We start from the raw sequence: 14,369 nt of genomic DNA on the forward strand, positions 1-14,369 counted from the left end.
GCTATCTCTCTTGTTTTACTTCCTGCTGTAAAAATGTCACGAATGGGGGTGAGAAGGCAGTCAGAGAGACACGTCTATTCTAAATATGCACTCTGCTTATCCGGGAATAATTTTATAGGCATGAAGTCTATTCTCTATTACAAGGTTGCACTGAAACAGAAAGCCCCAAACCAACATGGTCTCATTAAAATAATGTCAAAATATATTGTCTGCTACCCAAAACAAGTTGAGGTTGTGTATTCGACTGCTGTAACCTTATTGTAATTCAATGAAATTACTCCAGTGTAGTCCGCTGCTCTCAATTACGGTGCCACCATCCACCTGTGATTGATATGTAATGATGTCCTGAATGCGATATCTCCCTAAACCACAAACAAACAAATAATCAAACAAGAATGACACCAGTGGCGCCTGGTGGGAGGAGCTATAGGAGGACGGGCTCATTGTAATGGCTGGAACGGAGTCATTGGAACGGAGTCAAACGTGTTTTCCGTATGTTTGTGTTTGATACCGTTCCATTAATTCCATTTCAGCCATTACAATGAGTCCGTCCTCCTATAGCTCCTCCCTCCAGCCTCCACTGAATGACACGTAGTACCTGCATTAACATGTCTTACTCTATAAAGTCTTCAGGTGTTTGAATCAATTAACTCACTATCTTTAACTGAATGAGGATAAAGCCGAAAAGTTTAATACAGCAAAGAAAGTGAGAAGTAACTTACTGCACACAATGCTGACATGCTGATATCATGTGGATGTATAGCAAAGCGATTCACCAAGGTGGAGGAAAGTGCTGTTATACAGTGGGGGGAAAAAATGTTTAGTCAGCCACCTATTGTGCAAGTTCTCCCACTTAAAAAGATGAGAGAGGCCTGTAATTTTCATCATAGGTACACGTCAACTATGACAGACAAATTGAGATTTTTTTTCTCCAGAAAATCACATTGTAGGATTTTTAATGAATTTATTTGCAAATTATGGTGGAAAATAAGTATTTGGTCACCTACAAACAAGCAAGATTTCTGGCTCTCACAGACCTGTAACTTCTTCTTTAAGAGGCTCCTCTGTCCTCCACTCGTTACCTGTATTAATGGCACCTGTTTGAACTTGTTATCAGTATAAAAGACACCTGTCCACAACCTCAAACAGTCACACTCCAAACTCCACTATGGCCAAGACCAAAGAGCTGTCAAAGGACACCAGAAACAAAATTGTAGACCTGCACCAGGCTGGGAAGACTGAATCTGCAATAGGTAAGCAGCTTGGTTAGAAGAAATCAACTGTGGGAGCAATTATTAGGAAATGGAAGACATACAAGACCACTGATAATCTCCCCTCGATCTGGGGCTCCACGCAAGATCTCACCCCGTGGGGTCAAAATGATCACAAGAACGGTGAGCAAAAATCCCAGAACCACACGGGGGGACCTAGTGAATGACCTGCAGAGAGCTGGGACCAAAGTAACAAAGCCTACCATCAGTAACACACTACGCCGCCAGGGACTCAAATCCTGCAGTGCCAGACGTGTCCCCCTGCTTAAGCCAGTACATGTCCAGGCCCGTCTGAAGTTTGCTAGAGTGCATTTGGATGATCCAGAAGAGGATTGGGAGAATGTCATATGGTCAGATGAAACCAAAATATAACTTTTTGGTAAAAACTCAACTCGTCGTGTTTGCAGGACAAAGAATGCTGAGTTGCATCCAAAGAACACCATACCTACTGTGAAGCATGGGGGTGGAAACTTCATGCTTTGGGGCAGTTTTTCTGCAAAGGGACCAGGACGACTGATCCGTGTAAAGGAAAGAATGAATGGGGCCATGTATCGTGAGATTTTGAGTGAAAACCTCCTTCCATCAGCAAGGGCATTGAAGATGAAACGTGGCTGGGTCTTTCAGCATGACAATGATCCCAAACACACCGCCCGGGCAACGAAGGAGTGGCTTCGTAAGAAGCATTTCAAGGTCCTGGAGTGGCCTAGCCAGTCTCCAGATCTCAACCCCATAGAAAATCTTTGGAGGGAGTTGAAAGTCCGTGTTGCCCAGCGACAGCCCCAAAACATCACTGCTCTAGAGGAGATCTGCATGGAGGAATGGGCCAAAATACCAGCAACAGTGTGTGAAAACCTTGTGAAGACTTACAGAAAACGTTTGACCTGTGTCATTGCCAACAAAGGGTATATAACAAAGTATTGAGAAACTTTTGTTATTGACCAAATACTTATTTTCCACCATATTTTGCAAATAAATTCATAAAAAATCCTACAATGTGATTTTCTGGATTGTTTTTTTCTCTCTCATTTTGTCTGTCATAGTTGACGTGTACCTATGATGAAAATTACAGGCCTCTCTCATCTTTTTAAGTGGGAGAACTTGCACAATTGGTGGCTGACTAAATACTTTTCCCCCCCACTGTATAGAGGACACTGTAGCTCTCAATAACTTCCTGTTGTTGCTCTCTGTTCTGCGCTCTGTGCCACGTGGTCCCCGTGTAGAGAGTCTGGCACAGTGACAGTTGTGTTTGACAGCTGTCACCTCCCTCCTCGTCCCCCCCTCCCCCTCCACCTCGCCCTGCCAGGCACGTGCCAGCTGTAGAGCCATAGAGCAGGGTTTCCCAACCCTCTCCATATTTCTATGAAATATGACCTATAATTAATTACAATATGAGTGATTCACTTTTCCTTAAAAAAAAATGTTTTATTAAGTATTTTAAAAAGCAGATTTTCTGTGTTGGAATAATATGTGCTTACGCCAAAAACAGAATGGTGTGGGCATATTTACATTTACATTTTAGTCATTTAGCAGACGCTCTTATCCAGAGCGACTTACAGGAGCAATTAGGGTTAAGTGCCTTGCTCAAGGGCACATCGACAGATTTTTCACCTAGTCGGCTTGGGGATTAGAACCAGCGACCTTTCGGTTACTGGCACAACGCTCTTATACCAGTAATTAAACATATTCATGTTAGTAGACTGCTGATTGGCCAGCTCATCCTCCTCAGGATGATGACATAATCCTGTATGAAGAAATAACAAGCATTTTTTAAACGGTCTGTTTCAGATAAAAGTTTGAGGTGGGGTTTTTGAAGTGTTTTGTTTTTCTCCAATTCATGCTTTGGCCACAAATACAAGTATAGGATGAGTCAACAACATTATGAACTTCTAAAAGTGACATTTTCACTGGACAGTTACTTTAAGCATGACATTGTTTGGGTTTAGCCATGCACCCCATACACTGAAGCATTATTATCTGATTTCCCGACAGGCCACATTATTCTAACAGGCGAGAAATGTTTATCTCTCTCTCTCTCTCTCTCTCTCTCTCTCTCTCTCTCTCTCTCTCTCTCTCTCTCTCTCTCTCTCTCTCTCTCTCTCTCTCTCTCTCTCTCTCTCTCTCTCTCTCTCTCTCTCTCTCTCTCTCTCTCTCTCTCTCTCTCTCTCTCGGCTGATTTCTTTTGATTATCCCATGATGTCAAGGAAAGAGGCACTGAGTTTGAAGGTAGGCCTTGAAATACATCCACAGGTACACCTCCAATTGACTCAAATGATGTCAATTAGCCTATAAGAAGCTTCTAAAGCCATGATGTCATTTTCTGGAATTTTCCAAGCTGTTCAAAGGCACAGTCAACTTAGTGTATGTAAACTTCTGAACCACTGGAATTGTGATACAGTGAATTATAAGTGAAATAATCTGTCTGTAAACAATTGTTGGAAAAATGTGTGTCATGCACAATGTAGATGTCCTAACCGACTTGCCAAAACTATAGTTTGTTAACAAGAAAGGTGTGGAGTGGTTGAAAAACGAGTTTTAATGACTCCAACCTAAGTGTATGTAAACTTCTGACTTCAACGGTATATAGTGCATCCTGTTTCCATTGATCATCCTTGAGATGTTTCTACAACTTGATTGGAGTCCACCTGTGGTAAATTCAATTGATTGGACATGATTTAGAAAGGCACACACCTGTCTATATAAGGTACCACAGTTGACAGTGCGTGTCAGAGCAAAAACCAAGCCATGAGGTCGAAGGAATTGTCTGTAGAGCTCCGAGACAGGATTGTGTCAAGGCACAGATCTGGGGAAGAGTACAAAAAAATATCTGCAGCATTGAAAGTCCCCAAGAACACAGTGGCCTCTATCATTCTTAAATGGAAGAAGTTTGGAACCACCAAGACTCTTCCTAGAGCTGGCCGCCCAGCCAAACTGAGCAATCAGGGTAGAAGGGCCTTGGTCAGGGAGGTGACCAAGAACCCGATGGTCACTCTCACAGAGCTCCAGAGTTCCTCTGTGGAGATGGGAGAAACTTCCAGAAGGACTACCATCTCTGCAGCACTCCACCAATCAGGCCTTTATGGTAGAGTGGCCAGACGGAAGCCACTCCTCAGTAAAAGGCACATGACAGCCCGCTTGGAGTTTGCCAAAAGACACCTAAAGGACTCTTAGACCATGAGAAACAAGATTCTCTGGTATGATGAAACCAAGATTGAACTCTTTGGCCTGAATGCCAAGCGGAGGAAACCTGGCACCATCCCTATGGAGATGCATGGTGGTGGCAGCATCATGCTGTGGGGATGTTTTTCAGCGGCAGGGACTATGAGATTTGTCAGGATCAAGGGAAAGATGAACGGAGCAAAGGACAGAGAGATCCTTGATGAAAACCTGCTCCAGAGCACTCAGGCTCAGACTGGGGCGAAGTTTCACCTTCCAACAGGATAATGACTTTCAGCACACAGCCAAGACAACGCAGGAGTGGCTTCGGGACAATTCTCTGAATGTCCTTGAGTGGCCCAGCCAGAGCCCGGACTTGAACCCGATCTAACATCTCTGGAGAGACCTGAAAATTGCTGTACAGCGACGCTCCCCATCCAACCTGACAGAGCTTGAGAGGATCTTCAGAGAAGAATGGGAGAAACTCCCCAAATATAGGTGTCCCAAGCTTGTAGTGTCATACCCAAGAAGACTCAAGGCTGTAATCACTGCCAAAGGTGCTTCAACAAAGTACTGAGTAAAGGGTCTGAATACTTATGTAAATGTGATATTTCAGTTTTTTATTTTGAATACATTTGCCAAAGAAAATCAAAACCTGTTTTTACTTCGTCATTATGGGGTATTGTGTTTAGATTGATGAGGGGAAAAAACAATTTAATCTATTCTAGAATAAGGCTGCAACGTAACAAAATGTGTAAAAAGTAAAGGGGTCTGAATAGTTTCTGAATGCACACTGTATATCTCCTTCTCTATATTTATATCACTACCTCTCTATTTCCTGATATTCTACTGATAAGTTTAGAAAGAGAGGAAATACAACATAAACAAAGTTGAAGGGTAATCGTATACTGATTGAAATTAAGTGGCAAGTAGAACTCAATTTCTCTCCTCTCAGTTCTTTCTTCATTGTTCTCAACACCTTGTTCCACTCGAAGGCCACACAATATTTGTTGGTTTGTATTAAACTTTTGGCATACAGGACTGCTGTATTATTTTATTCATATGAATTAACAAAGTAGTAGACGGAAGGGCAGCAAGCACTTCTCCAATGTTCCTTAAGCTCTTTCGAATGTAGCTTTCTTCTCTACTGTCCCTGCTTTCGGTAGAACGTTTGAATGATCTCACTCCTAACTAATATTTGCTAGCCATGCAATATTTCATATGAACATCTCAGCTGTAACATTCAAGGGCATTTTATGATTAACCTATGGGGATTCCAGTCTGATTCAGTGGCTGTTTTTCTGCATGCATTAGCAAGCTGTATCATCAAAGGAAAGAGGCTGGTTGAAGCCGAGACGAGACTGACATCCAGGATACTGTGTGATCAGCTCAGAGACATGGGGTGGGTCGCAAATACCACCCTGTTCCCGTATATAGTGGGATGGGCTCTGGTCAAAAGTAGTGCACTATATAGAGAATAGGGTGTCATTTGGGACACAGCCATGACCTCAGACACATCACACTGACTGAATCAGCTCGGTTCGTTCTTTGATAGTCACAATCATGAATGGAACTTTGATGGAATTTGTATGTAGCAAAACCTGACTGATGGTTTAAAACTTCAAACTACATAGTAAAAGCGTTCATTTCAAGGCCTTTTGGACACTATGAGATGGACTTTGGGTTCAAAGGACAGTGTCAAGTGGAATGCTTTGAACAATGTCAGGACGTATAGCATTGACAAGGCGTTGACAGAACTACTCTTTTTGAGACTGCTTTTTAAATGGAAACAACATGTTGCCTATGTTATATGCTACTGACACATAACATAGCCAACTATAGTACAAAGTTTAGCAATTTTTCTGTACCAGTGACCGGTGAAACATACAGTGAGGGAAAAAAGTATTTGATCCCCTGCTGATTTTGTACGTTTGCCCACTGACAAAGACATGATCAGTCTATAATTTGAATGGTAGGTTTATTTGAACAGTGAGAGTTGATTTGCATTTTAATGAGGGAAATAAGTATTTGACCCCTCTGCAAAACATGACTTAGTACTTGGTGGCAAAACTCTTGTTGGCAATCACAGAGGTCAGACGTTTCTTGTAGTTGGCCACCAGGTTTGCACACATCTCAGGAGGGATTTTGTCCCACTCCTCTTTGCAGATCATCTCCAAGTCATTAAGGTTTCGAGGCTGACCTTTGGCAACTCGAACCTTCAGCTCCCTCCACATATTTTCAATGGGATTAAGGTCTGGAGACTGGCTAGGCCACTCCAGGACCTTAATGTGCTTCTTCTTGAGCCACTCCTTTGTTGCCTTGGCCATGTGTTTTGGGTCATTGTCATGCTGGAATAACCATCCACGATCCATTTTCAATGCCCTGGCTGAGGGAAGGAGGTTCTCACCCAAGATTTAATGGTACATGGCCCGTCCATCGTCCCTTTGATGCAGTGAAGTTGTCCTTTCACCTTAGCAAAAAAACACCCCCAAAGCATAATGTTTCCACCTCCATGTTTGACGGTGGGGATGGTGTTCTTGGGGTCATAGGCAGCATTCCTCCTCCTCCAAACATGGCGAGTTGATTTGATGCCAAAGAGCTCGATTTTGGTCTCATCTGACCACAACACTTTCACCCAGTTCTCCTCTGAATCATTCAGATGTTCATTGGCAAACTTCAGACGGGCCTGTATATGTGCTTTCTTGAGCAGGGGGACCTTGCGGGTGCTGCAGGATTTCAGTCCTTCACGGTGTAGTGTGTTACCTATTGTTTTCTTGGTGACTATGGTCCCAGCTGCCTTGAGATCATTGACAAGATCCTCCCGTGTAGTTCTGGGCTGATTCCTCACCGTTCTCATGATCATTGCAACTCCACGAGGTGAGATCTTGCATGGAGCCCCAGGCCGAGGGAGATTGACAGTTATTTTGTGTTTCTTCCATTTGGGAATAATCACACCAACTGTTGTCACCTTCTCACCAAGCTGCTTGGCGATGGTCTTGTAGCCCATTCCAGCCTTGTGTAGGTCTACAATCTTGTCCCTGACATCCTTGGAGAGCTCTTTGGTCTTGGCCATGGTGGAGAGTTTGGAATCTGATTGATTGATTGCTTCTGTGGACAGGTGACTTTTATACAGGTAACAAGCTGAGATTAGGAGCATTCCCTTTAAGAGTTTGCTCCTAATCTCAGCTCGTTACCTGTATAAAAGACACCTGGGAGCCAGAAATCTTTCTGATGGAGAGGGGGTCAAATACTTATTTCCCTCATTAAAATGCAAATCAATTTATAACATTTTTGTCATGCGTTTTTCTGGATTTTTTTGTTGTTATTCTGTCTCTCACTGTTCAAATAAACCTACCATTAAAATGATAGACTGAACATATCTTTGTCAGTGGGCAAACGTACAAAATCAGCAGGGGATCAAATACTTTTTTCCCTCACTGTATATGTGCTTTCTTGAGCAGGGGGACCTTGCGGGCGCTGCAGGATTTCAGTCCTTCACAGCGTAGTGTGTTACCAATTGTTTTCTTGGTGACTATGGTCCCAGCTGCCTTGAGATCATTGACAAGCTCCTTTCGTGTAGTTCTGGGATGATTCCTCACCGTTCTCATGATCATTGCAACTCTACGAGGTGAGATCTTGCATGGAGCCCCAGGCCGAGGGAGATTGACAGGTCTTTTGTGTTTCTTCCATTTGCGAATAATCGCACCAACTGTTGTCACCTTCTCACAAAGCTGCTTGGCGATGGTCTTGTAGCCCATTCCAGCCTTGTGTAGGTCTACAATCTTGTCCCTGACATCCTTGGAGAGCTCTTTGGTCTTGGCCATGGTGGAGAGTTTGGAATCTGATTGATTGATTGCTTCTGTGGACAGGTGTCTTTTATACAGGTAACAAACTGAGATTAGGAGCACTCCCTTTAAGAGTGTGCTCCTAATCTCAGCTCGTTACCTGTATAAAAGACACCTGGGAGCAAATCTTTCTGATTGAGAGGGGGTCAAATACTTATTTCCCTCATTAAAATGCAAATCAATTCATAAAATTTTTGACATGCGTTTTTCTGGATTTTGTTGTTGTTATTCTGTCTCTCACTGTTCAAATAAACCTACCATTAAAATTATAGACTGATCATTTATTTGTCAGTGGGCAAACGTACAAAATCAGCAGGGGATCAAATACTTTTTTCCCTCACTGTAGTCCTCCTCCTTTTTTAACTCGTTTTTAGCATGGTCTACGTCTCAATCAACTGCATTTGCCTATGTCGGCCTTCAACATCTGCGGTGGAAGGTGGCCGAGCTACATCAGTGTTTGTCAGACCATGAGACATCCCAAAAATCAGTCTTCTCACAAAAACGTCTGTAGCGTCGGAATGGTTTGGCCACTTTATGGCTCTCACGAACACAATGTTGTTCTCCATTTTGCTCTACGACCCCCACAAGTGTCACGGGACTCCTCTGAAGGTAAACCATACAAATGAATGGAAGTATGGAGGTAGTTTTGTGCTAACAAAAATAAGGGGTTAAATACTGTATGTGTCCAGAAAACACATTATTAAATAAATAAATATGAATGTGTTATTCAATGCGTTTCGATGGGCTACAGTAGTAAAGGCAATATTTTTTGTATATATATTTTAATACCTAAAGTGGTCCTAAAACTCTAAATCAAAGAGCTAAATGATCCATGGTATGACTATCTTAAAACAATTCCATATGCTAGCTTAGTACCCCCAGCGTTGGGCTTCCTTTGACAGTTCCGCAGGCGTATGTGTATCTTTCTGCCAAGAAGTGACGGACCTTTCAGCAAATTAAATAAGTGGGAGATAGGCAGGACTTTAATAAAACAATTAAAGAGACTCCACCATTAACATCGACGAGCGAATCGCCTCCGTCACAGGCTTCATTAGGAAATGCATCAGCGATGTTGTCGCCGGAGGAGATGGCTGCCATTTTACGAGCCCTAACCAACTGTGCCATTTTGTGTATTTTTTCGCATTGCTTGTAACTTATTTTGTACATAATGTTGCTGCTACCGTCTCATATGACCAAAAAGGATATACTGCTTCTCCGAGACCAGGCCCAAATCCCAGTCACGTGAAGAAAAGATGGAAATACAGGGGCCGGAGATCGGGGTGCCTTGTGAGAATTTGTCGACAGGTCGGTAACCTGCCTCTACCATCTGTTCTATTGGCCAACGTGCAAAAACTGGATGATCTTCGAGACTATCCTACCAACGGGACATTCAAAACTGTAACATCTTATGTTTCACCGAGACATGGCTGAACTACGACATGGATAATATATAGTTGGCTGGGTTTTCCGTGCATCGGCAGAAAAGAACAGCTACGTCTGGTAAGACGAGGGGTGGGGGTGTGTGTCTATTTGTCAATAACAGCTTGTGCGTGATGTCTAATTATAAGAAAGTATCGAGGTATTCAAATCAAATCAAATCAAATCAAATCAAATTTTATTGGTCACATGCGCCGAATACAACAGGTGCAGACATTACAGTGAAATGCTTACTTACAGCCCTTAACCAACAGTGCATTTATTTTTTACTAAAAAAGTAAAAATAAAACAACAACAAAAAAAGTGTTGAGAAAAAAAGAGCAGAAGTAAAATAAAATAACAGTAGGGAGGCTATATATACAGGGGGGTACCGGTGCAGAGTCAATGTGCGGGGGCACCGGCTAGTTGAGATAGTTGAAGTAATGTGTACATGTGGGTAGAGTTAAAGTGACTATGCATAAATAATTAACAGAGTAGCAGCAGCGTAAAAAGGATGGGCTGTTCAGGAGTCTTATGGCTTGGGGGTAGAAGCTGTTGAGAAGTCTTTTGGACCTAGACTTGGAACTCCGGTACCGCTTGCCGTGCGGTAGCAGGGAGAACAGTCTATGACTAGGGTGGCTGGAGTCTTTGACAATTTTGAGGGCCTTCCTCTGACACCGCCTGGTATAGAGGTCCTGGATGGCAGGAAGCTTGGCCCCAGTGATGTACTGGGCCGTACGCACTACCCTCTGTAGTGCCTTGCGGTCGGAGGCCAAGCAGTTGCCATACCAGGCGGTGATGCAACCAGTCAGGATGCTCTCGATGGTGCAGCTGTAGAATTTTTTGAGGATCTGAGGACCCATGCCAAATCTTTTCAGTCTCCTGAGGGGGAATAGGCTTTGTCGTGCCCTCTTCACGACTGTCTTGGTGTGTTTGGACCATGATAGTTCGTTGGTGATGTGGACACCAAGGAACTTGAAGCTCTCAACCTGTTCCACTACAGCCCCGTCGATGAGAATGGGGGCGTGCTCAGTCCTCTTTTTTTTCCTGTAGTCCACAATCATCTCCTTTGTCTTGGTCATGTTGAGGGAGAGGTTGTTGTCCTGGCACCACAAGGCCAGGTCTCTGTCCTCCTCCCTATAGGCTGTCTCATCGTTGTCGGTGATCAGGCCTACCACTGTTGTGTCGTCAGCAAACTTAATGATGGTGTTGGAGTCGTGCCTGGCCATGCAGTCATGGGTGAACAGAGAGTACAGGAGGGGACTGAGCACGCACCCCTGAGGGGCCCCCGTGTTGAGGATCAGTGTGGCATATGTGTTGTTACCTACCCTTACCACCTGGGGGCGGCCCGTCAGGAAGTCCAGGATCCAGTTGCAGAGGGAGGTGTTTAGTCCCAGGATCCTTAGCTTAGTGATGAGCTTAGAGGGCACTATGTTGTTGAATGCTGAGCTGTAGTCAATGAATAGCATTCTCACGTAGGTGTTCCTCTTGTCCAGGTGGGAAAGGGCAGTGTAGAGTGCAATAGAGATTGCATCATCTGTGGATCTGTTGGGGCGGTATGCAAATTGGAGTGGGTCTAGGGTTTCTGGGATAATGCTGTTGATATGAGCCATGACCAGCCTTTCAAAGCACTTCATGGCTACAGACGTCAGTGCTACGGGTCGGTAGTCATTTAGGCAGGTTATCTTAGAGTCCTTGGGCACGGGGACTATGGTGGTCTGCTTGAAACATGTTGGTATTACAGACTCAGTCAGGGACATGTTGAAAATGTCAGTGAAGACACTTGCCAGTTGGTCAGCACATGCTCGGAGTACACGTCCTGGTAATCCGTCTGGCCCTGCGGCCTTGTGAATGTTGACCTGCTTAAAAGTCTTACTCACATCGGCTACGGAGAGCGTGATCACATAGTCATCCGGAACAGCTGGTGCTCTCATGCATGCTTCAGTGTTGCTTGCCTCGAAGCGAGCATAGAAGTGGTTTAGCTCGTCTGGTAGTCTTGTGTCACTGGGAAGCTCGCGGCTGTGCTTCCCTTTGTAGTCTGTAATAGTTTTCAAGCCCTGCCACATCCGACGAGCGTCAGAGCCAGTGTAGTACGATTCAATCTTAGCCCTGTATTGACTCTTTGTCTGTTTGATGGTTCGTCTGAGGGAATAGCAGGATTTCTATAAGCGTCCGGGTTAGAGTCCCGTTCCTTGAAAGCGGCAGCTCTACCCTTTAGCTCAGTGCGGATGTTTCCTGTAATCCATGGCTTCTGGTTGGGGTATGTACGTACGGTCACTGTGGGGACGACATCATCGATGCACTTATTGATGAAGCCAGTGACTGATGTGGTGTACTCCTCAATGCTGTCTGAAAAATCCCTGAACATGTTCCAGTCTGTGCTAGCAAAACAGTCCTGTAGCTTAGCATCTGCGTCATCTGACCACTTTTTTATTAACCGAGTCACTGGTGCTTCCTGCTTTAGTTTTTGCTTATAAGCAGGAATCAGGAGGATAGAGTTATGGTCAGATTTGCCAAATGGAGGGCGAGGGAGAGCTTTGTATGCGTCTCTGTGTGTGGAGTAAAGGTGGTCTTGAGGTAGAGTACCTCATTATAAACTGTAGACCACACTATCTACCAAGAGAGTTTTCATCTATATATTTCGTAGCCGTCTATTTATCACCACAAACCAATGCTGGCACTAAGACCGCACTCAACAAGCTGTATAAGGCCATAAGCAAACAAGAAAATGCTCATCCAGAAGTGGCGCTCCTAGTGGCCCGGGACTTTAATGCAGGCAAACTTAAATCCGTTTTACCTAATTTCTACCAGCATGTCACATGTGCAACCAAAGGGGAAAAAAACTCTAGACCACCTTTACGCCACACACAGAGACGCATACAAAGCTCTCCCTTGCCCTCCATTTGGCAAATTTGACCATAATTATATCCTCCTGATTCTTGCTTACAAGCAAAAACTAAAGCAGGAAGTGCCAGTGACTCACTCAATACAGAAGTGGTCAGAAGACGCAGATGCTACGCTACAGGACAGTTTTGATAGCATAGACTAGAATATGTTCCGAGATTCATCCAATGGCATTGAGGAGTATACCACCTCAGTCACCGGCTTCATCAATAAGTGCATCGATGACGTCATCCCCACAGTGACCGTACGTACATATCCCAACAAGAAGCCATGGATTACAGGCAACATCTACACTGAGCTAAAGGCTAGAGCTGCCGCTTTCAAGGAGCAGGACACTAATCCGGACGCTTATAAGAAATCCCGCTATGCCCTCAGACGAACCATCAAACAGGCAAAGCATCAATACAGGACTAAGATTGAATCCTACTACACCGGCTCTGATGCCGTCGGATGTGGCAGGGCTTGCAAACTATTATAGACTACAAAGGGAAACCCAGCCACGAGCTGCCCAGTGACGTGAGCCTACCAGACGAGCTAAATGCCTTTTACGCTCGCTTCGAGGCAAGCAACACTGAAGCATGCATGAGAGCACCAGCTGTTCCTGACGACTGTGTGATCACGCTCTCCGTAGCCGATGTGAGCAAGACCTTTAAACAGGTCAACATTCACAAGGCTGCAGGGCCAGATGGATTACCAGGACGTGTACTCAAAGCACGAGCGGACCAACTGGCAAGTGTCTTCACCGACATTTTCAACCTCTCCATGACCCCCATAGTCCCTGTGCCCAAGAAAGTGAAGGTAACCTGCCTAAATGACTTCCGCACCGTAGCTCTCACGTCGGTAGCCATTAAGTGCTTTGAAAGGCTGATCATCCCGGAAACTCTAGACCCACTCCAATTTGCATACCGCCCCAACAGATCCGCAGATGACACAATCTCAATCGCACTCCACACTGCCCTTTCCCACCTGGACAAAAGGAACACCTATGTGTTCATTGGCTACAGCTCAGCATTCAATACCATAGTGCCCACAAAGCTCATCACTAAGCTAAGGACCCTGGGACTAAACACCTCCCTCTGCAACTGAATCCTGGACTTCCTGACGGGCCGCCCCCAGGTGGTAAGGGTAGGCAACAACACATCTGACTCGCTGATTCTCAACACGGGCCTCTCAGGGGTGCGTGCTTACTCACCTCCTGTACTCCCTGTTCACCCACGACTGCGTGGCCAAGCACGACTCCAACACCATCATTAAGTTTGCTGACGACACAACAGTGTTAGTCCTGACCACCGACAATGATGAGACAGCCTATAGGGAGGAGGTCAGAGACCTGGCAGTGTTGTGCCAGGACAACCACCTCTCCCTCAACGTGAGCAAGACAAAGGAGTTGATCGTGGACTACAGGAAAAGGAGGGCCACACACGCCCCCATTCAAATCGACGGGGCTGTAGTGGAGCGGGTCGAGAGTTTCAAGTTCATTGATGTCCAAATCACTGAGGACTTAAAATGGTCCACACACACGGTCGTAAAAGAAGGTGTGACAGCGAGGTTGAAATTGTTTGGCATGGGCCCTCAAATCCTTAGAAAATTCTACAGCTGTACCACTGAGAGCATCTTGACTGGCTGCATCACTGCTTGGTATGGCAATAGCACCACCCTCGATCGCATGGCGCTACAGAGGGTGGTGCGGACTGCCCAGTACATCACTGGTGCTGAGCTCCCTGCCATCCAGGACCTCTATATCAGGCGATGTGAAAGGAAGGGCCGGAAAATCGTTAAA

This window comes from Coregonus clupeaformis, chromosome 12 (assembly GCF_020615455.1).
Source record: "Coregonus clupeaformis isolate EN_2021a chromosome 12, ASM2061545v1, whole genome shotgun sequence".
Lineage (NCBI taxonomy): Eukaryota > Metazoa > Chordata > Actinopteri > Salmoniformes > Salmonidae > Coregonus > Coregonus clupeaformis.